Raw genomic sequence first — 24,270 nt, 5'->3', positions numbered from 1 at the left:
CATTTGTACTCCTATAGCCTATCACCAGTACCCATTCAAAAAATGTGCTTTGTGGGGCTGGCCAGCCTTATTGTTGAGCTACCACTTGCAACACTAGCATCCTCTATTGTGAGTACAGGTTAGACACTGTTCTGCTTCCAGCGCATCTCTGCTGATGTACCTGGGGATATGGTGGATCACAGTCCAAGGGCTTGGGTCCCCGCCATCCATGTGGGAGATTCAGATGGAGTTCCTGGCTCCTGCCTTCTGCCTCGCCTTACCCAGGCTGCTATGGACTTCTGATTGAACCAGTGCACAGAAGGTCAGTGCCTTTGTCTCTCTGTGTCTTCCTCTCCTTGTACTCTTGAACTAAAATCCTGGCCAACAAACCACCTAGGAATGGGAGTCGGGGACCAAACAATGCCAACTTAAATCATTTAGAACATGAAATTTTCCATAAATGCAACGACTAAACAGTCATCCAAATATAAAATTAGATATATACAATTTTCATGTAATTCCAAAAGGAACAGTATGTGTGTGTGTGTGTGTTATGTATTTTTTAATGTATTTTAAAAATCTACAGAACTGGAAGAAAGCACAAGTGAATCCTTTTATAACCAGAAAAGAAGAAAAGGTTTCCTTACTGTGACTTAAAAATTCAGAGATATTATTTGATTCATAAATTTGGCCACAGAGGTAAACTTCTACATGGCAAAACCCAGCATCGGCACAGTCAAGACTCAAGTACAAATTTGGTATTGTCACAGAAAAAGACTTAATTTTCCTAATATGTTCAAGGAAACATTTTAAGTTGACTGGGCTAAGAAAAAAGCTCCAAACAATTCATGAAAATAGAAAGTCGTAAGGGAAATGAAAATACAACTATGCTAAAATACCATTTCTTGATAAATATACCAAGGTTAAACGGAAAGCTAATAAATGTACAGCTTTGGGGTGACAATTTATTAGCAATGTATGCAAAAATGCCATGGCAATTTTTTTTTAACATACACACAGAGGTATGTCCTTAATTTTAACGTAAATCTATGCCCTTAATTTTACATTTGGGCAGACTTCTGACTTATTTGTCCAATAAGAATATTACAGAAGGACTTCAAATTAGATCATGCAAGATCATGGCTACAATCTGAACCGGATTTGTTCCCCAGAACTAATGCAGGAGTTTAAGCTGCAAAAGCAGAAACTGACAGTATTAAAAGGTGGATCTGCTGATTAAGTCACAAAGGTAGAGCTTTGTAAACTGGGGCAGAGAGAACACAAAGTAATACAACAGACACTTGGACTCCATCTCTCTCGCCGTATGATATCGTGCACCACAGTCGCAAGACCACTGCCAGGTGAAACTCCTAGAGCATGCAGCTCCGTAATCAGCAACCTGCAGTGCCCCTCATTCCTCCCTCCCGTCAGGAGTTTCCCTCACCTTAGCTAAAAGCATTCTGCAGCACCTCTCCTAAGCCACACAGTCAAGCCAATCTGACAACAGGGACTGCCACAGTATGACCATTCTCCCACCCTCAACTGGTGATACCAGCTATCACATAATGGTATCACCTGGAACTTGTTACAAAGGCAAATGTGTGGGCCCACACTGTGGTGTAGCATGTGTGGTAGCCCTTATAGGCTCCACTTCAGACCCAGCTGCCTGATAATGCATCTGGGGAAGCAGCACAGGACAGCCCTGAAAAGGAGACCCTTAAGAAGCTCCTGGCTTCAGTCTGGCCCAGTTCCATTTGGGGAGTGAATCAGAGAATCCAAGATTCTCTTTTGCTCTCAGCAAGCTGGGTCCACCTTTCAAAGAAACGAAGGAACAAAGGAAGGAACGAAGGAAGGAAGGAAGGAAGGAAGGAAGGAAGGGAGAGAGGGAAACTCCAGAGCTGAGGCCTCACCACGCCTTCCATGAAAGTTTCATGTACCAGTGTGAATTTGTTAATTTTTGTGGGAGGGAAATGGAACTGTGTGGCCCCCTCTGATTCTTCTGCTTGTGTTCCAATGTGAATGCCCTGAACACAGCCTGTAAGGTGGTAGGTGTTCAATAAGGTCTTAACCATAAAGCTCTACCAGGTAGGACTGGAATCCTTAAGAGCCAAGTGACACCGTGGTGTGCACAACAGAAACAAGGCCAAGGTGAAAACCAGCCTTACTGACATCTTGATTTTATACTTCCAACCTCAAGAACTATGAGGAAATACATTTCTGCTGTTCAGAGCTATCCCATCTGAATCCCCCAGCTCAGCTCCGGCTCAGCTCCAGCTGAGCCCAGCCACCGCAGCCATGTGAGGAGGAACCCCGGATGAAAACTGTCTCTGCCTCTCCTTCTAACTCTGTATTTCAAATAAATAAATCTTAGAAAAAAGAAAGGGGAAAAAAAAGGAGAGAGGGGAACCAGTTGCACGATCTTAAAATTTCGTGTAGCACTTTGCCTATTTTTAAAAGTGCCTTAAATGATTGCAAGTCTCCACTGTTTCGAAGATGTATTATCAGGAGTAATTTTGCTAATAAATTTCATTACTAGAGAAGTTTGTAGAAATATTGTATCACAGAAACTGTTTATTACAGAAAATGCCTTATGAAAGGCAATTATTTTGCAATAAAGAATCTCCTGAATCAACTCAGAATGTCAACACCCTAAGCCCAAATGAGTTCTTCCTTCTTGTGGATGAATTCAATGGAATTATGTGCTTTTAACAAATGAATAAACATGTGTTTTACAATTTATTACTTACCAGTTAGTTTTGACATGAGTGCGCTCCAGAACCTCAAGTGTTGTTTTCTACTACAGATCTTAATTTTTTCCCCTGGTATTATCAGAAATACTACATTTCAACAATTACTGTTTTCCCCTAAAACTTCTGGCAGGATGAAGTCTGCTTTTAATACCAAGTCTTCCTTGCTTGTCACTTTAAATGTGCAGAACAATCTTCCTACACCGCAGCTAAACTAGATTTAAATCTGCCTTTTTCTGTCAGTAAGAATAACCCAAATCTCTAGGCAATGGTGCAGCCTTCTTCAATCTTTGGGGGAACACACAAGCATTTTAAGACTCAACTAAGAGGGCCCAGCACAATGGCCTAGTGGCTAAATCCTCACTTTGCAAGTGTCAGGATGCCATATGGGCACTGGTTCTAATCCGGTCTGCTCCATTTCCCATCCTGCTTCCTGCTCATGGCCTGGAAAAGCCATGGGACCCTGCACCCACGCAGGAGACCTGGAAGAAGCTCCTGGCTTCAAATCAGATCAGCTCCAGCAGTTGCAGCCACTTGGGGAGCAAACTGGTGGACAGAGGATCGTGCTGTTTCTCCTTCTCTCTGTAAATCTGACTTTCAAGAAAAACAAATATTTTTAAAAAGTCAACTAAGAACATGCAAGTGTGGGGCGGAGGAGGCAGAAATCCAGCTTTTGATATGACTTTTAACTTCTGGGGACCAGCTAAAGGCTCAAGAACAGGCAGCAGGAGAGCAGTGGACTAGAAACAGCCCAAAGTTCTCCAGCCAACGAGCATCCAGGCAGGCACACTGACTCACTCCTGACTTTAGAGAAAGGAATCATCAACTCAGAATGCCACTATAAAAACCAGATACCAAGTATTAACACAACATACTTCGATGCAACTAGTCTTCTTCGAATCGTAAAACAAAAAACCGAATCGTTTATTATCTCAAATTGCCAAGCTAAACCCACGTTGCTACACTAAAGCGAGAGTCTGCATCTGTGTCTTTTATTATTAAAATATTCAAATTCTTCTCCAAATTGAAAAGTTCTCATTTATTAAATGAAATTGGGTTATAAAATCTCTGCCTAAGCTAAAATTTATGAAGACAAATTTTAACACTTCATATTAAAAAAACCCTCCTGACAACACATCACAAGATACCGGAGACAACTTTCTGAAGTCACAGTTAAACCAATAAGTGATCATTCAAGGTAATTATTTCTTTAAGTCTTAGCATGGCACATACAGTGCTTGATCCTTGAGTACAACACAGCAATCAGAACACAGAGAATCAGGCTAACTAGAGGGACAACATGCAGACAGATAGAAAATGACACTCAAAAATACTGTGTTCCCCTGACTTTAATGATCATTATTTCCATTTCCCAGCCTTTTAAACCCCTAAAACAGGAAATCCATCCTTCTTTTCAGGTTGAGTCCCTGGAATCCACAATCATTGTTTAAAAATATCTTTCAGAAATCTGTAAATTGGGCCCAGCGGCGTGGCCCAGCAGCTAAGTCCTCACCTTGAATGCGCTGGGATGCCATAAGGGCACCGGTTCTAGGCCAGGCAGCCCTGCCTCCCATCCAGCTCCCTGCTTGTGGCCTGGGAAAGCAGTCAAGGATGGCCCAAGGCCTTGGGACCCTGCATGCGCCTGGGAGGCCTGGAAGAGGTTCCTGGCTCCGGATTGGTTCGGCACCGGCTGTTGTGCTCACTTAGGGAGTGAATCATCGGATGGAAGATCCTCCTCTCTGTATATCTGACTTTGTAATAAAAATAAACAAATCTTTTAAAAAAGAAAAATCTATAAGTTACACTGAAGCCAAAAGCTAATACCCATATTATCAGAATTTAAACAAAGCAATTAAAATGAAAAGAATTTGTCAATTCTCAGAATTTCAAACTCAGAAAGGACAATGCTTCCTTTTTAAGTTTTAGTACTCAAGGTCACTACTAAATTAAGGACACAGAAACAAAAATGAGATTAATCAATAGGAAATTCAAAGAAAATGTGATAAGGTTTCAAAGTTATAGACAATCTACTGAGGAAGTTAAGATAACAGAATATGGACTATAATGAGCAACGTATTAGTATGATGCTTTTCGTCAATTAGCAAAATTATTTAGCTGACTTACGGAATTTACACAGAAGAAAGGAGAACACGCTTCTACCACTTAGTAAAAGTTTTTGTGTATTTAGTTTTCACTTTGCATTGCACAACAACCAGTAACATATTTTCTGATGTTTCAGAAATCAGGAAAACACTGAACTTAAAGCATCGGGGAGTACAAACAGGGAAAGGAACCTGCTTAGGAATGCCTGCCTCATCAAAGAAATGACCTTTGAAGTGGATCTCACATGCAGAGCAGTATTTTGTAATGTGAGGAACCCGGGCAAGGAGAATACGATATACAAACGAACAGGCTGTGCCATGTCTGTAATACAGTAAGCTAACTCTTATTATGACTAGGCTTGCTCATTGCAGCAACAGGGAGGAGTTGGAGCACAGAGTCTCTAACAGGACACATAGTCAGTCAGTAAAGTACCAAGAGAGAAGCACCCACTTTTCGGAATAGGACAGAAGGCTTCTTGAAGCAGTCTCATGTTGAGTCCAGAAACATGCCTAGTTTAGACAACGATACCCCAGGGACAGTGACCAGATGGGATGTCTACACTTCAGGCAGAGAAATGGCTTAATTTGCTACACAAGAAGGCTGGCCACTCAGGAGAAAGGGGGAAAAATCACCTTTTAGACTGCTAAAACACCTTTTAGATTACCAAAATGTCACCTGTCATTTCTTTCTTGGGATACTTTGTGTTTGACTCAAAACATCTCGTTTCTTTAACTTGCCTCCTCTCATTTGCAATATGCTGGGAAAAAAGTAAGCAAAATGTATGACTGAGTGCACCAAGCACACATTTAAGAGAGGGAGCCAGTAAGCTTCTGGATGTACTGACTTCTGGGTTCTTAGAAGGCTTTTTCCTGCCAAGTTCCTGGTTCTCTACTTTGTTTTACATGGTTCAGGAAACTGGATACATGACAGCCTCCGGTCAGGAGAGAAATTACTCCACAACTCAGCCCATTCTTCTTCTATCTAAGCTCCTTTGATTCTTCCCATTCCCAAGGCATTCCACATAACACTAGGATGGCATTCCAGGACAAGAAGATTGCTTTTCATGGATGCCAACTTTAGATTAATGTCACGGCACAGTTAATTTATATCATCCTGTTACACTTGTAACTTTTCTAAGTAATTAAGAGGCATTACTTGAGGGAGGGGGAAAAACATGTTTTGAATGTTCAAATACACAGATACACAAATGTGTATCAATCCAACTACATAATCCCTCCTCATCCCTCTCTTCCATTACATTCTATTTCTGCAGCTAATATCTTAACCTAAAAGCCCCCAAAGCTACTGTAACCCATGATATTCAACAATAACTTCACTTCCTTGGGTTCATGTGCAAATCTAAACTATTATTCCACAAACCCAAAACCAATCCAAATTTCATTCTTTAAACTTCTTGAGGCATCTGCAGTACAGGACTACCCAGCATCAAATATATTGCAAGAGCATGGCAGGGGGAAAAAAAAGCCTTTCTTCCAAGAAGGAGTTTCCTGTCTTTCCTGTCTTTCAAAAGCATTGATAGTACAATTGTAATGGGGGAAACATTTACTTTAAACGCAGTGCCACTGGTATACATGACAGAGACAGTAATCCTATTCCAAAATTACAACGCAATGCAACACTGAGAGAGCTGGCTGTGTATGGATACAGATTTCAGCACAACTCAGAAAATCTTTCAAAACTAACAAAGGTAGAGAACAAAGATCACCACTCAGAACTGGAAGAACAGGGTACAATGTTAGAGAAACTATTTAACGGCACTGTGTGGTAGCCTAGTGGCTAAAGTTCTTGTCTTGCATGCACCGGGATCCCACATGGGTGCCGGGTTGTATTCCAGCTGCTCCACTTCCCTTTCAACTGCCTGCTTGTGGCCTGGGAAGCCTTGGGACCCTGCACCCATATGAGAGATCCAGAAGAAGCTCATGACTTCTGGCTTCCAACTGGCTTAATCCCAGATAGACGTTGCAGCCAGTTGGGGAGTGAACCAGCGAATGGAAGATCTTTCTGTCTCTCCTTCTGTAAATCCGACTTTCAAAGAAAATTAAATAAAACTTAAAAAAAATACTGGAGTTTGTAGGACTGACAACAAATTACAAAATGTTTTTCTGCTGTACTTATATAGGGAGATATGAAAAAGCACATCTCATCCACTTCAGAAAGCAACTCAGCATCAGGAAGGGAACTTGGACATACACTGACACTGGTGCCTGCAAGCATACACCATCTCATCAGTCACCACACAAGAAAGAAAACCAGCGATTTGTTGGACATATTGAGGCAGACTTGAAACTGCGTACCAGCATCTCCACTCTGCAGAGTGCAAATCATGTGAATACTTTTTAAACAACTGAATCTATTCCAAAACTCACATTTTTAACGCTTGAAATCTTAGGGTTAAAAAAAAAACCTCAACATCAAAGAAAAGGCCTCTTGGGATACTGTCTCATCTGTTTAAATTGAATTTCGTAAGTAAGAGTTAACCCAAAAGTTACTTTTCTGTTAACAAAAAATTTACACTTGAAACTCCATTACTTTTAAGAAGCAAATGGTCAGTACATTATTTTATTAAAAAGCATTTTGGAAAACTGCTGATCTATTCACTAGCAATTTGAAAGAACTGTTTTAACTTCTGTGGGCCTCTTACTAGCATTTTACTTAGAAAAGTCAACTCCACTCCTTACGATCGGGGTGGTGGAAATGTAGTTAAAACTAAGTATTTCTCATCTTTACTTATGAGATTCAACTGACACATCATTCTGTGCTCAAGATTTGGACACAAGATGCTCAGTGAGAGTCAGGACCTCAAGGGTATAAATAGGGCATTGTGCCAAAGGCGAGTGATAGATTTAGCACCTGTTCTCAAATCAAGTATCTTATGGAGGTGTCAAACACGTAAACAGCATAATGCAAGTTTTTAGAAGTGCAATGAGAATTTGAGAAAGTAGAGCACAGCCTTAAGAGTGGAACAGACTGTGCACACAGCCAAAAATGACAAAGAATCCCAGTATCCTGACCAGTCCCAAAGAAGTGAGGGCCAGAAACAAAGAATCAAAAGATCACAACTACCAGAGTCCTTTAAACCCAGTAATTTCAAATGAAGTAATCACAAATGAAGGCAGACATCTATAAATAGATACTTACTGGAGAACTAGCTGAGGGAAAACTCAAAACCAAAACATAAAGTAACCATTCTATAGCGCTGAAATGGAATATTCCACTCACTAAAATGTTAATAAAGGAGCTCAATAATAGGAGAAAATTGTAGTTTCTTAAAAAGGCATAAGCATACCTGTATTACCAAGCATAATCATTTCTAAATGATAAAAAATAATTAAAATGTTAAAGCTACTTATTGCTCAAAAGTAAGATTATGGGTAATTTTGGTTTACGTACAATGTTCTATATTTTCTAAAAATATTGCTACATTTTTAACTGGTAGAATGCTCTGTAAGTCACTGTATTTTAGGATATTCCTTTAAAGTCATTATTAATTCCTTTCACCTTTTTCTAAGAGAATACCTTGCCCACCGCCCACAAAATTCTACAGAAGCTATCATTTTAAAGAGTTAATATCTGCAAATATTTAGAACTCTACCTGGCAGCGGAAAACAGCTACATAGGTATCCATTGTTTCAATAATTTTAAATTCCTTTTAGCTAGTCAGAGTAAGTACAGTAAAATACAGGCTATTTTTCATGGTTCCATGAGAAAAGAACATCAAGGGTTTTTTTTTCCCCCTTCTGAATTCTAACATCTCTTAAAGAAGTACTGCTGCCTCCCACTGAGTTTCTATCTCCTTTAAAGAAAGAGCAAGAAGAAATTCACTCAAATATCAAATTCTTCAGAGAGGACAAGAATTTGATGAGGGGAACAGAAGTTCAAAATTTGACCAACTGAGACCAATGCTATGGCACAGGAAGTTAAGCTGCACCACAATGCTGGCCACCTCTATCAAGCTCCTTGCTAACACGCCTGGGAAAGCAGCAGAGGCTGGCCTTGGGCCCCTGCATCCAGGCAGGGAGAGTTCCCGCATCCTGATTTCCTTCTGGTCCAGCCCTGGGCAGTAAACAGTGGGTGGAGGGAACAATGAATCTCTTCCCCATCTCTGTAACTCTATAAAGATTTATTTTAAATAAATAATAAAATGACGAGCTATTAAGACACACCTACAAGAGTGCACTTTGATCATTTGCTAACAGGTTTCTCAGTCAAGGCTAACAATTCCTTGGGGTAAAATCTAACACTACAAAGAATATCTATAAATACATACTGATCCAGATGAAAAAATGAAGAAAATGAACAGCAGACTCTTACCAAGAAACACATATGTAATAATTTGCAGAAAAAAAGTTTTTACACGTCTTTATGAGCTGCGTGGAGTATATATGCAGTGGTGGTAAAGGGAAATCCCAAGGGAAGACAAGAACAAGAACCCAAATATAGCAACCAACTGTTCTACATAACAGAAACAAGGGAAGCTATATTTTCCAAATGGGAAAAGCCATGAGAAAGGAATCAAAGAAAGACTTTAACTTGTCCAGATTATCTTCAAACACACACAGTTAGTCAAGTCGACTCTACTCTTGTAAATATGGGCTGTTCTAGAGTCTCTCTGAGTAACACAAGACAAGAGATGAACAGACAGGAACTGATTGATAACTAGGTTATTTGTACACCTAAACTCATTCCATACATATACTCGTTTTTTGGTACTAACAAACTTTTACATGCATGCAATTTGTTAAAAGAAGTCCAAGGCTCTTTTGGAGACAGAGTTCATGCATATATGTAGGCCTGCATGATGTATGTATGATGGTGCTCTAAGCTCCTCTATCCCACTTTCCAGCCAGAGAAAACTGGGAATAGTACTTAGAAATCCTTGAACTGCTATTCATTTTAGTACTAAATTCCACCTCTACCAACGATGCTTAGCAGTGCTTTAACTTCATTTTAAACTTTAGCCTTCAAAGATAGATTGTGTGTGTGTAAATACACACACACACACACACACACACACGCTACACAGAAGTCCTGGATCACCAAATTCCATATCCCTGCAGGGTGATCTGGTTGGTACAAGTCAATGTTTTCGAAGCTACTTCTATCCTGGCCAGCATCCTGAACGCTGAGTGATGAAAGAAGGCTATGAATTTTAACATAAATATGTACATTCTTAATTGGTTCTGAGTGTAATACCCTGGTTTTCAACTATGTTCCAGAAGTCATCAGCCTTCCAGGGCAACAGGCTTCCAGGCTTCTGCAAAGCAGAATAGATTTCCCCACACACAGTGGAGAAAGATACCTGCATATCAAATGTTTCCATTCTTCAGTCAGTGTTCCAGTCATGCCTTTCCTCCCAACGCTGGGGCCTTTGGAAAAATCTGTAATGTAAACTGAGGGGCTTCTGGCCTTTTCCATCACCGGCTTAGAACTCAGCTTTTACCAAGTCATCTCCATGCAAAATTGTGACATGGGCATCTCTTCTACTTTGTGGATTTATGCTTCTTAAAACATTCTCATGCCCCAGCACGTGCCAGGATCCCAAGCAGGTGCAGTTTGTGTCCTGGCTGCTACACTTCCCACACAGTTCCCTGCTTGTGGCCTGGGAAAGCAGTAGAGGATGGTACAAAGCTTTGGGACCCTGCACCTGAGTGAGACCCACAATAATCTCATGACTTCAGATGTTCTCAGCTCTAGATGCTGAGGCTACTTGGGGAGTGAGCTAGCAGATGGGCGAGCTTTGTCTCTCCTGTCCGTAGATTGCCTTTCCAATAAAAATAAATAAATCTTTAAAAAAAATAGATTCTCTTGTTCTCATCTTAGCGTATGTTTAGCAGGAAGCACAGCTGAAAGGTAGTTATTAGGGCCCGGAGGCGTGGCCAAACGGTTAAAGTCCTCACCTTGAACGCCCCGGGATCCCAGTTCTAATCCAGGCGGCTCCACTTCCCATCCAATTCCCTGCTTGTGGCCTGGGAAAGCAATCGAGCACAGCCCAAAGCCTTGGGACTCTGCACCCATGTGGGCGACCCGGAAGAGCTTCCTGGTTCCTGGCTTTGGATCGGCATAGCATCAGCTGTTGCGGTCACTTGGGGAGTGAATCATTGGACGGAAGATCTTCCTCTCTATCTCTCCTCCTCTCTGTATATCTGACTTTCCAATAAATAAATAAAATCTTTAAAAAAAAAAAAAGAAAGAAAGGTAGTTATTAGCCAACTCTCTGGGGCCAGCATAAATAGAGCTGTGACTTAGCAGATAATACTATCGCCTTTGGTACTGACATTACAACTGGGCACAGGTTCTAGTTCTGGCAGCTCCACTGCTGAACCAGCTTCCTGCTAATGAACCTGGGAAAGCAGCAGAGGATGATACTAGCACCTACATGGGAGATCCAGAAGATCCTGGTTCCTGGCTGTGCCTGGCCCAGCCCTGGCCATTGCAGCCATTTGAGAAGTGAACTAGCAGAACGAAGACCTCTCTCTCTTTCTGTAATTCTGCCTTTCAGATAAATGATCCTTTTAAAACAAACAAAAAGAGCCTCGATCATATACCGAGATCCCATATGGGTGCCAGTTTGTATCTTGGCAGCTCCACTTCCCATCCAGCTCCCTGCTTGTGGCCTGGGAAAACAGTCAGGGACAGCCCAAAGCCTTGGGACCCTGCAGTTTTGTAGGAGACCTGGAAGAGGCTCCTGGCTCCTGGTTTCAGACTGGCTTGGCGCTAGTCATTGTGACCACTTGGGGAGTAAACCAGCAGACTGAAGATCTTTCTCCATCTCTCTGTAAATCTGACTTTCGAAATAAAATAAGATAACATAAATCTGTAACAAAACTTTTTAATTGGAGCCTCAGATAATTTATTTCTGTAAGTATGTTCACCAGCGAAAGACTGCATGTCACAAATGAAGTACTGAATGACAGCAAGTCGGTTAAAAAAAAAAAAAACCATAAAGCAAACCTCACAGTATGAAAAATGAAATGGTTAAAAAAAGTGGTGGTGGAGTGGAGAGAATCTGCTATGACCAGATCAGTTTTTATTTTTCTGAAAACCAAATTTCCAAAAGAAAAAATAAATTCGGACTTTGTGCATTTCCTAGGGAGGTAACAAAGAAACAAAAGTGACTTGATATATGACAGCAGGCTTTTTTTTTTAAAGATTTATTTTTATTGAAAAGTCAAATATACAGAGACGAGTCGAGTCAGAGAAGATCTTTCGTCCATTGATTCACTCCCCTAGGGGCACAATGGTCAGAGCTGTGCCAATCCAAAGCCAGGAGCCAGGAGTCTCTTCTAGGTCTCCCGCAAGAGTGAAGTGAAGGGTCCCAAGGCTTTGGGCTGTGCTCCACTGCTTTCCCAGGCACAAGCAGGGAGCTAATGGGAAGCAGGGCCACGGAGATTAGAACCGGTGCCTATACAGGATCCCGGCACATGCAAGGCGAGGAGTTTAAGCCACTAGTCTATAGCACCAGACCTCAAGACAGCAGGCTTTTTAGTGGCACAGATAAAACTCAACTTTAAATCTGAAAAGTCCTTATGATATCACAAAATAAATAAATACTAAACCCAAAAGTGCAAGGTTCAGTCAAACACGGGAATGCCATGAAGGTTCACAAGCTCTGAGAAAGGTGGCAGATGCTTCGACAAGAGGATCAGAGGGAGACAGAGCCAGGTGGTCTCCAGATTTCAACTACACAGAGGAAAAAGCAGCGTTGAAGTCCAGAGCCAACTCCAGCCTCCACCCTAAACCTGCTCTGTGTTGCAGGCTGACTGCTACCTGTTTCTCTGATACCTGAGGTGCAGGGGGGATTTAGCGCTGAACGAGCTCCTCTTCCTCAGTGACGTTGTCTCATTCCCATTCTACAGACCAACTGCCGTAGCTCTCAGCCCTCTCTTTACACCCATGCCTTCTAAATAATCGCTAACTATGGTATTAGCTGTCACAAAGGATGCAAAGTAAACCTGGCGTGCCTGAGTCATTCTCTAAGCAATTATACCATCACTCCCTCACTCTAACAAAACTTCAGGCTTTAGGAACAGCAAGGTGCAGTCTATTCCCATGTGTCCCAGGATTAGAAAGATGAATATCACTGCGCTCATTTCACTTTCACCCACTTTCACTGATCTCTGACTTCAGATTGCTTTCACTACCAAACAATATCCATATTATCCTTTGATCACAATTTTTAACAAGACTGCTAAATAAGCAGAAAGTCCCATAATTCCTTCTGTAATAACTCAACAATTAGATCTACGAAATTTAAAAAGATTGAAAGAACATTCAACAGCACTGCACCTGTATAGTTTCAGTAACACTAATCACTGGAAAGTAACTTCTGGGAGCAGCTTTCATTTTTTTTAAGCATATCTTAATGTTAACAGTTCATGTATTGAATATACATAAATCATTCATTACCTTATGTTTGAAATTACTATCCTATATAACACACAGCATTCAACAGAAATAATAAAGTCAAATCCAAGCTTTCCATCTTGACTCGGAGAAGGCAGTGGGTTGCAAGACTAACCATACTATGCGGTACAGATACACAGAGACCCCACACCTACGCAGGCTGATGCATACCTGCTGTGTTTCTGCACCAGGCCACAACAGCTCACTTTCAGCTCACCAAAGAAAAAAAGAAAAAAGCTAGAGCTTGTAATAAATACATTTCAAGACTCATTCCTACCAAGAAAGAAAGCAGCTGTAGGAACATCACATTTTCAATTTTAAATCATAATGTATGCTTCAAATTACAATATTTTCTATCATGCAATGTACTATTACATTACTGATTCAATAAATCCTAATAATGAAAAGAAACAGCAGTACAAGAAGTTGTTTTGAACCATCGATCTTGGAGCTGGTATGTGGCACAGCGGGTAAGCCACAGACTCTGACAGAGGCATCCTTCGTCACAGTCCTGATCCAAATCTGGCCTACTCTGCTTCTGATCCAAACCTCCACTAACGTGCCTGGGAAAGCACAATATGGCACAAACACCTGGGTCCCTACCACTCATATGGAAGATCCAGATGGAGTTCCTGGCTCCCAGCTTCAGAAATGGAAAGGTTACTACTTATACAAAAGCTAAATTCTGTTATACTAATAGTATTTTATAAAATGTGACTACCTCCCAGAAGTAAAAAAACTGTTCTAATAATCCTTAACAAGTTTAAAATTTCAAAGGCACAAAGAATGATTTAGACATATCCTCTCAAAAAACACTTACTCAACCTTTTCCACTTTACCTTAACAATGCAAGCACAACATCTAACTCTTAAATCAAATGTAAAAATACCCTCTACATGCTAGATAAAATTTTCCTGATCCAGGCTCAGCACTGTGGTGCTGCAGGTTAACTGTCCACAGTACAGACATCAAGTCCCAGCTGCTCCACTTCAGATCCAGCTCCTTGTTAATGCACTTGGGAACGCAGCTGAAAGCGGCTTAGATCACTGGGCCCCTGCACCCATGTGGAAGGCCCACACGAGGCTCCTGACTCCTGACTTTACTTGGCCCAGCCTCAGCTACTGTGGCCATTTGGGGAGTGAAGATTTTTCTGTGTGTCTCTCCTCTCTTTTCAACTCGTTCAAGTAAATAAATTAAGCTTTTTTAAAAAATTATCTATATCCTTAAGAAGCCTTGTCTTAGCTCCACTGTATTATCACCAAATGAAACCACCAAGACAAAAAGGGTATATAATACATGGGCTGTGTAGATGACTGGGGAGTCTACCAGCAGAGAGGAAAAACACAAAGGAACTCACAGCAATGGAGGGCAGATCACCAGATCACACAACCATCACACTGTGGGTATAACCTGTGGTTCTGTACGTGCAACACAGCTTTCAACTCTAGGAAATGCAATGCCTTTTGAGTGTTGAGTGAATGCCATCCCCTGGAGGTATGCAAAGTGCCAACCCTGGGTAAGGCAAAGGGGAGCTACTCCATTAAAGGGAGGTAGGCAGAATAAGGGGAACAAAATACTGATCACATTTAGATAAGTGCAACCAATACTAATCCATACTGGCATAGTCAAAAAAGTCTCAAAAGAGAAAATGCATAAGGCATGCATTTTAGTTTTGTCTTTCCTCCGCAAAATTTCTATTACTATTTCTTAGACTCCATGTTCTGGAGAATTTCTGAAAACTGACTTTATAAAAGGTCTTCAGAGCCAGGCTGCACCTTGAAAAAAAAAATAAGGAATCAGTAATTTTCTAGTGAAAAAATGACAGCAATAAGTAGTTTAAAAGCAAAACAGCACAAACATAAAGAGTAGACTAAAGTACCCAAGAGCAGGTGGTCTCCCCTGGTGCACACAACACCCATGTTGCACACTGGATTGCCTGGGTTTCATTCCCAGCTGCAGCTCCAGACTCCAGTTCCCCGCTAAGACAGCCCCTGAAAAGGCGGCAATGATGGCTCCCATGATGGTCCTGGTTCCCTGTTCCAGTCCTGCACCAACTACAGAGGTCAGCTGGGCGGTAAACCAGTAGATGAGAACTCTGTCTTCATGTCTTTTGTTCTTTCTCTCTGCCTCCGAAAAACTTAAAAACAGCAGCTGGGACCAGCACGGACACAGTGGCTAAGCTGCTGCAGCCAGTGTAATCAGAGCACTGACTCCAGGCCCCACTGCCCTACTTCACTGCTCCATCCCTGCTCCTGTGCCTGGAAAGCCACCCACAGGATGGTGTTCCTTGCTCCTGGCTGCAGCCTGGCCTTCTGGGGAGGGATCCAGCTCATGGAAGATCTCCTTCTCTCTGTCACTGCCTTTCAAATAAAAAATGATAACTCTCTCAAGAAAAAACATAGCTAAACAACGTAGCAAACTTAACTCCTGGGAGTACAGGATAATTTTTTAATTCATCTATGGGAGAACTCATGGGGTTAATAAGATGAAATGTAGGTCTATAGCACAACTAATAAAATCACTTTAAAAGCATCTTTCAAGTGAAAGTCTAACTTTTTTTAAGATCTACTTTTCAGAAAGCATAAATTTTACTCCTAAATTTTGCAGCCCTGTACAGTAGTCATATCAGTTTACAGTTAAGCAATGCAATCTCAGATTTCACAGTGTAAGCAAGCATCCATTCAAAACCTATCCCTGGTCTTCTCTCAGAGGTCCAAGTGTCAGTAGTATCAACACAAATGCAAGTAGTACAGATTTTGAGAAACTGTATGGTTGGAAATTGCTTTACTTAGACATGCCAAATAATATTCCTACTAAAGCAACTCAAAATACTACATATTAGAACAGCTGACTGCGAACTAGGAAAATTCAATTGAATGGATAGCTTTCAAAGAATAAGGCTAAAAGTTTGCCATAGTATATTTGGATCTCTTTGCCAGAAATCCATATTAATTTCTATTTCCACAATCACTAGGAAATCAACCTGTCACTCCTAAATTTACTTTAAGTTGCAGCCAACAACCTAAGCTTTTGGAACAAAGGAAACACACAGTCAGCATTGTCTTGAAACGGATCTGCCTTAAAAATCAATTTCATTATAAATTGTATTTTAAAGGCAGATATAAGCTATTTACAATATTACTATAAATGAAACAAAACAACGAAACAAAACAACTGCACTTAAAAGCTGACTTTAAGTAGGAAAACTATTCAAAGGCAGGTAAAATATACCATACTATGCCAAAATAGTTTCAAAAGTCAGATCAAATGGACCATAGAGTACACTGCAGAACTGCACAAGCTACTTAACATTTAAGTGAAACAGCAATCATTTTTGTTTCAGCTGCCAGAATGATAAACTATCAGTCTGCTATCACTTATATTCTTAGAAGGCCATTCAGCTCTAACCTACTGGAGTAGCTGCTTGTTAACTGAAATTAGTAAGGATAAATATTTACCTACTAGTTTATCTGTTTGGTTAGAAACAGTATGCAAAGCCCTTCTAACCAGAAAATAAAAACTGGGATAAGGCCTATATGTTTTAACAACACAGCATAGTGACACAGTGTTATTTTTATGAAAGCAAGCCTCATTATTCAAGTCATTTGGGAATGTAGACAGCAAGATTTGAATGTAAAGACACAGCATTCTCTAAGAATTGACAGTACATGTAAGTAATGTAGGCATAAAAGATAAGGCCTGGCCTACAACACAGGCATCCTCAAATGGGCATCACTGTGCCATGGCTGTTCCATTTCCCTTCCAGTTTCCTGTTAGTAACCTGGGAAAACCAGTGACAGATAGCTCAAGAGTTTGGCTGCTGCCACCCACATGGGAGACCTAGAAGAAGCTTCTGGCTTAAGTCTGGCTACTTGAGCCATCTGCACAGCAAGCCGTAGATGGAAGATGCTGTCTCTTACTCCTTGTCTCCGTCTCATTCTCTGTAACTCCTTCAGACAAATAAACAGTCAGAAAAAGAGACTGCACAGATTTTTTGAGAAGACTACATGTAGATGATGGAAATATTTTCAATTCCTGTTTGAAAATTATCACAAAACCTACCAACATCAATAATGTAAACTTAGCTATCATATTTACAACTACTATTGGAAAGCAGTAATTCAATTATATTCAAAATCAATTGCACCAGCGATGTCCTCTTGATTTATAAAGGCATCTCTACCATATAACTTTAACTCATTTATAATTCAGTGTCAGTGTTTCTCAAAATGAGGACTGCTGGGCCCCACCCCACATGTGCTGAATCAACACTGTAGGGGCAATGGGAAGACACCTGCACTTCCAGTAACAGCCCCAGGGTAGCTTTCACGCACACGCTGCTGAAGCCCCGTTGTCTGCAGCACTAGCAGCAGTACATTACACGTCAGGAACTAAACTCTCATCTAGGGCCTCGTAAAATGTTTAAATTTCAACACATCAATTAATATTTCAAAAAGAGAATAAACGTGGCAGAAGATAAGTGCATAAGCAATTATAGAAGAAGCTAAACAAAACTTTAATACAGCTCACTTTGTTAACTCGGGATTTAAGACAATCCTAGTCATTTCAAAGACCAACAGATTTGGAAAAAAAATCAAATTTAAAAAGTCAATCCAGTAATAATGCAGCATCTGAAATACTTCAAACTCATTTACTCCGCTGTTAAATAAATCAGCTGTTTACGTTAATACCAAATATAAGTGATGACTGAATTCATAAAGGAAAACACAAACAAACCTATTTATATCCCAGTATTAAATTTATTCTGATCAGAAGCTAGGTTTTCCTAGACTCACATAAACATGTATAACAGAGCAACAAGCAAAAACCAGAAGCCCCTTGAGCCCAGTTCTCGCCATCCTCCCTACTAGTTCTGTGAGCTTAGGGCCCAGAAAAATCATTTTACTTTCAACCAAAGGGATACAACTGCATCTATTTCACTCCAAACACAGGATTAGTCACCATGAGACTCAAATGAGACACTATGACAAGTTGTAAAGACCTTCATAAATCAAAGGCATTAAGACAGCAAAATCAGGCTCTTCCAGGATCTGTTATAACCTAGAAGCAATCTTTATAGATTGCTGAAAAATCAAAATGCATAGGCCATAAAAACACTGCAGCACACAAAATTTAATTTTTTCAGAATCAATTAGATACCAGACACTACTGAACGAAGCTGCAATTACAAAACCTAAGAATGTTCAGTGACCTGTCTTTGTATCCATTTGTAGTAGATCTGTTTCTTGTGTGAAGGTATAAATAAAATTACATGAGCTATAGGTTTTGACGATTATTAAAAATGGTAAATATCACCCTCGTACTTCCACACAATTAGTATAATAAAATTTAACAAGATAATGTATGTGATGTAACATATCTAAACAATTAAAAATTTTTTAAGTTACACTCCAGCAAAAGTATTCCATAATTATTATATAAATTTTTCCTTATAATGTTACATCAGACACTATATATTCTCCAATATACTACTGTACCTTTCCATAAATCATAATGTGCTACAAAACTATTATTTCTAACTTGTAGAGTTTATAGACTTACCCAAGATGCAAAATTTTACATCATGTTTCTGCTTCCTGATCCAAATTCTTCAAATTACTGACAAAATTTCAGAATTAAAAACTGTACATATGCATACAATTTAAGGGGCAAATATTCTTTTTGTTGTTGTTTGGTTTAGCAGAAGACCACCAACAGTTTTTAGGTGGCCATTCCTCATAAAACTCATTTCACATGACAAGAGACTATTTCATCACAAAAGAAGTTTCTATGTCTGTCAAACAAGAACTAGTAAATTTAAGCCCCAAACCAAGGATCCTATCAAAGCCCACAGAACAATGGAAAATGATTCTGCTTGCAAACACTGTGCTTTCACCTAGCAGCCATGTGCCACAGTTAGAAACTATGTTTCAACTCAAGCAGATTTTTTTGTTGTTTAATTCTAGCTAAAGACTTACCTACAGCCCAGCAGCTAATGCTTTACAGAAGTCCATGAAGAAATGGCACGTGTTCAATCAAAACTTAAATGCAGATACGAGGGCAGTATCTTGCACTATGCAATTAAAACTATACTTGGTGATATTCATGTCAATTCATTACTTGAGAGCTCAGTCTTTTCTCATGTTACATCTGCAGTACAATAATCTAAAAACTGCCCTGTGTCTAAAGAGACTGTGTACTTTAACTCTTTGATAAGCGAAGAAGGGAGAATAGAGGGAGCAAGTGAATGAACTCGGAAGGAAATCTCAGCACTCTCCACCACTACAACATTTGTTCTTAAAGAATTACAAATTTACTTTTGTGAGATGCATTCTAGAGGAGCCATACTCAGAAACCGCTTTTTCTGGCACGGTCTTTATTCAACTTTGGATGTAAGTGTTCCTGCTGGAAGTGCTCATTTGTATTATTCAAAATAAGTAATAAGTAGTAAAATCCTCAGTAAAACCACAAAAGGCAAGTTGTTGGGAGATGACAAACAAAAGGCTAACTATATCTTACTCAAAGAAGGCTAATAGTTCCACCAATTTTGAGTGTTTCAGAATCTGTAACTTAAAAGGAAAATTCTAAAACCACTCTTATGTGGTAAGTGCCTTTCTGTGGTGGCAAAGGCAGCTTCAAACAGCTATCTACAACGCTGCTATGCCTTTCCTTTTTCTCCTAAATTGATCCGGAGTATGAATATATCTATTATTTTATTGTAAGCAAGAATCAAAACTAGCTTCTCATCTCAGAATGTTACATTATATTCAAAGCCTGAAAGAAAAAAAAAAAAAACACGAATTCCCAAACAGGAGAAATTGCTTCCAAACACAGAAAGACTACAGAATACAGAAAAATGAAGACAATTCTCCCTAATTGATCAAAACGGGGATGCCAGTAATGACAGCTACGACAGAAGACAGCATCCTTTGAATTTTCATCATTTTAATAAAAGAAAATCACTAAATTTTAAATTAAAAGGTGGCGCTCTGTCCTCAACTCACCCAAAAGTGACTCACTGTTGCAGACTATATGGTAAGAAGTAAGTTACTCTGCGAAGACCTATGCAGTTAGACCTAAGCCAAAATCAGGAAAGAGATCCACCCTTAATTACAGCAATTTAACTGTCTTATCCGAAGGAAAGCAGAGACTAACACATTGCGCTGAAATCATGGTTACACGAGCCCCTATCACACACCAGCTTTCACAGGCTTCGGTAGCAAAAACGTTTCAATCTCCCTCAAATTTCAGTTCACCAACAGAAGGAGGGAGATCCAAGTTAAAAAGGTAGTCCCCTCCAATCCCTTTTCATTCCCCCCAATCTTCCCGCACCACACACAAGGACGAGGAGTCTGGGGAAGACTGGTCGCAGGGCAAGAGGCGAGGGCCCTCCCTTCACTCACGTGGGCCACCATCTAAGGGGTTACACATCCTCTGCCGGGCGAGAGTCTCACGCAAACCAGGCCCTTACAAGTACTTCTTATTATAAAACACACCCACGCTGAATGAGAGCCTTATTTTAAAACAAGACTGTCCTCAGGTGGGGGAGGTTAAGCACAAAAAACAAAGGCTTCCATGTTGAAAGGCAGTCCACATCAACGCATATACCCACCCACAAATGAAAAAAAAAAATCCACAGAACTAATTAATCAAGAACAGCAATCGATACCAACAGGAGTCATTAGATTATTCATAACCCTGAAAAGTAGCGCACGCGGCACCAAATGCGGCCGTCTGCAGCGCTCGTGCCCAAGGGAAAGGCAGAAACGCGCCTGCTGAGGCGGGCCGAGCCCCTGCGCATTGGCAGAGCCCCCCTCCAGTCCAGCACGGCCACCAGACGCACAGTGCGGGCGAGTCCGAGAACTGGCGCATGAGATGCGCGCAGAGACCAACCTGGCCGTCGAGGGCGGCGCAGAATCAGGGGTCTCCAACCGGCTCCCGCCGCCGGATTCCCGGCAGGACCGAGCCCACGGAGCACGCCCCCACCCCCGCGCCTGGAACACCGTCCTACCGCTCGCTGACCCTTCCATTTAACCGGGAGGGCAGGAGCCAGGATTGGTTGTTTGTTTGATTTGCCCCCTTCTTCTTTTCCCCTTTTAAACTAAGTCCACAAATATCAATCGGAAGCAACCCTGAACATCTTCGGGGGCCAGACGCGAGGTGTAGGGAGAGCGGCTAGGCACCTCTCCAACTCCAGGGGAATCACCAATCCTGTCTGACACGCATCCATCAGCTACCCCGGCCTGGGGACCTCCGGCTCCCAGCCCGCAACGCGTCTGGGGGGCCAAAGCCGAGGATTAGAGGGGTGACCCTCCCAGGGCGCGGAGAGGGAGACGGGCAGTGCTGCCCTCAAGGTCACCACGCGCCGGGGCGGGGGCGGCCAGTGGCGGGATGGGCTGTGGCGCGGCCGAGGCGGCTCCCACAAGTCCAGGGGCTGCGAGTGTAGACCAGAAGCCCCCGCAGAGCCCCGACCCCAGGCCGAGGGGCAGCGACTCCCCGGCCAGACCGCGGCACGGAGGCGCACCGCGAGGAAAGCCGCTCACCTTTAGAAGCTCCCGGCAGGGGACAACCTGCCAGGGGCCACCCGAGCGCCCCCACCAACTCCTCGGGAACCCGGCTGTCAGGACCCCCGCCGCGAAGCCCCGACCTTGCGGGGGGAAGGGGAGGGTTCCACCCGACGTCTCGCCCACCCCGCCACCCGCCCCCCACCCACAGGTGAGCGGCCCCCGGCCGCGAGCGGGCGGCGGCCCCGCCACTCACCTCGCCCGGCAACGGGAACCATTTTCCGAGGGTGGGGAAGGAGAGGGAGGCTGCAGGAGGGTCGGGGGAGGGGGCAGCGAAGGAACACGGAAAAGCGCCGAGAACGGGCAGTGGGGCGGGAGAGCTCGTCGTCGGCGCGTCCTGCAGCCGGCTCGCGGGGCTCGGGCCACCACGCGGAGGAGCGGCTGCAGCCGGGGAGGAGGCGGCCGCGGAGCCCAGACGCTCGGCGTCCAGCACCCGGAGCTCCCTACTCACGCTGCACCGCGAGGAGGAGGCGGCGGCGGCGAAGGAGGAGGAGGAGGAGGAGGAGGAGGCGGCGCCCGGCCGGCCCCCGCCCAGAGCCCGGCAGCCGCCGAGTGGCCGCCCGCGTCCCCGCAGGACCCGCCTCCCCGGCTCCGCAGAGCCGCACACTGGGTGCGCCGCGCTCGGCACGGGCAGCTCCGCCGGCCTCACGCCGCCGGCCTCCGCGGCAGCTGCGGCCGGAGTGTGCACGCCCGCTCCCCGCGCTCGGGGCGGGAGGCTCCCGGGGCAAGCCGCGGGCAGACGGGCCGAGCCCCGGGAAGGCTGGGGATCGGGGTGCAAGGGGGGGCCCTCTCCCTCCCCCACCACCACCACCACCAACCCCCGGCTTGCACCAGGTTCACACACGCACGACTGCCGGGAGGGAGAGAACAAACTCACCCGTTCCGGTCTGGCGCTCCCTTCTCTTCACACCCACACGCCTCCCGCTCCACGCTGGCGGCCCAGCTGCTCACGCTGCCAGTGCCGCCGCCGCCGCCGCCGCCGCCGCCGCCTTGGCTGGGCGCGGTCACGTGACGCGGCCCGCGGGGAGCCTGGGGGCGGGCAAGCGCGCGCGCGCGCGGAGGGAACGCGGCCGGGACCGGGACTGAGAGCCGAGCGGCCCCGGGACGGCGTTTAAGGGGAGGGAGGGAGGGAGGAGGAGGAGGAGGAGGAGGGCCCGGCGGGCGCGCGCCCCCGGGCGGACCCCGCGCGCACGCGCGCCCCCGACGCTTGGAACTCGCCGCGCGCGCGGGCGGGAGGGGCGGCAGGGGCGGGGGGGACTCGCGCTCTTCCTAGCCCGAGCGCCGCCGCGGCCGGCTGGCTGCCCTCGCCCCTTCCCGGCTGCCGGCGCCTGCCATTGGCTGGCCCGGCCTGACGTCCGTGTTTCCATGACGTGTCGGGGCGGTGGGGTGGGGAGCGAGGGGGCGGCGGGGGAGGAGGAGATGGAGGGGGCGGCGACTCGGGCCGTCACAGCTGCTGTTCGGGCGCGGGGCCCGGCCGCTCCCCTGACGTGTGGAGGCAGGAGAGCGATGACTGCCGCAGGAGTGCGGACGTCCTTCACCTGGGGTGGGGAGGGAGGGCCCGCCCGTGCCGCCCGCCCCCCGGGGGGGACTGCGCCCCTCCGGGCCCCCCGACCTGGCCGGGCGAGGCCAAGCGCTCCTGGCCAGGACAGGCGGACTCTCGAGCCGCTGCTCCACACCGGACTGGATGCCAGTCCCCGGCCGTGACCCAAGTGCCTGCCGGCTTGATTCCTCCTTGGGGAAGAGAGCTCACTCCGGCTGTGGGCGCGGGGAGGCCGGGGGTGACCCGCTGCAGCACCTGAGGGGTTAAAAAGCGCGGCGTTCGCGAACAGGCCTTGCGGGATCCGCGCTTCGAACCCCGACGTTTTCGTTGGGGGGGGGGGGAGTGCTTTTTCTACCCTGGCCGAGCTGGTGGCTCTTTGAGTTCACTTGTAGCATCTTAGCTCCGCGCCTTCCTTTCTGAGGCAAAGAGGAAATGAGAAAAAAAAACCAAGGGGAACCTGCACTGTTGAGGTGCTGAAAGGTAACCCGCCCGGTCCCAACCTTCAAGATGTTTTTGCGAGTCAGAAGGAAAAGGGGAACCACCCGTCGTGACATTTACTTTAAAAAGAAAACGGTTTGCCTTCCCCTACTCAACACCTTTTTAAGGATGTGTACCTTAGCTAAGTTCCACCGCGCTTCATTTTCGTCTGCTCGCCTGTTTGAACCACGCAGCCCTGCTCCAGCCGAGACCTCCTCCCTCACTGCTATTTTCGCTACCCCTACTTCCTGACGGGGACATAAATTCTGCAGTTTTCCAGTCCTTCACGCCACAACTGGAAAATTTTAAATTTGTACAACCTTCTGAGAGAGCTCACAGGCAAGGGAAATGGTGCGTTCTGTCTGTTCACGACCTGACGGCATCTATTATTTACTCTTCAATGGCTTAGAAACCAAATACGTAAAAGAAGTTTAAA

General features: G+C 44.2%; 1 protein-coding gene across 10 annotated transcripts in view; it reads right to left on the bottom strand.

Annotated features, from left to right (window-relative positions):
- The window catches only part of ATP2B1 (ATPase plasma membrane Ca2+ transporting 1), a 108,850-nt gene extending 85,902 nt beyond the window's left edge, over window positions 1-22,948 (bottom strand). For 6 of the 10 annotated variants that reach the window (XM_040980943.1, XM_040980931.1, XM_040980933.1 and 3 more), the window contains exon 1: window positions 22,695-22,948. The gene's annotated coding sequence lies outside the window, so the exon portion shown is untranslated. Of the gene's footprint in view, window positions 1-22,013; window positions 22,371-22,694 lie in introns of those variants that run through there. The other 4 variants (XM_040980952.1, XM_040980932.1, XM_040980982.1 and 1 more) reach the window with 3 other exon arrangements.
- Window positions 22,949-24,270: the final 1,322 nt, after the last annotated feature.

Source organism: Ochotona curzoniae, unplaced genomic scaffold, assembly GCF_017591425.1.
Source record: "Ochotona curzoniae isolate NIBS_2020 unplaced genomic scaffold, NIBS_Ocur_1.0 contig_1014, whole genome shotgun sequence".
Classification (NCBI taxonomy): domain Eukaryota; kingdom Metazoa; phylum Chordata; class Mammalia; order Lagomorpha; family Ochotonidae; genus Ochotona; species Ochotona curzoniae.
This window is presented reverse-complemented; position numbering and strand designations above follow the sequence as displayed.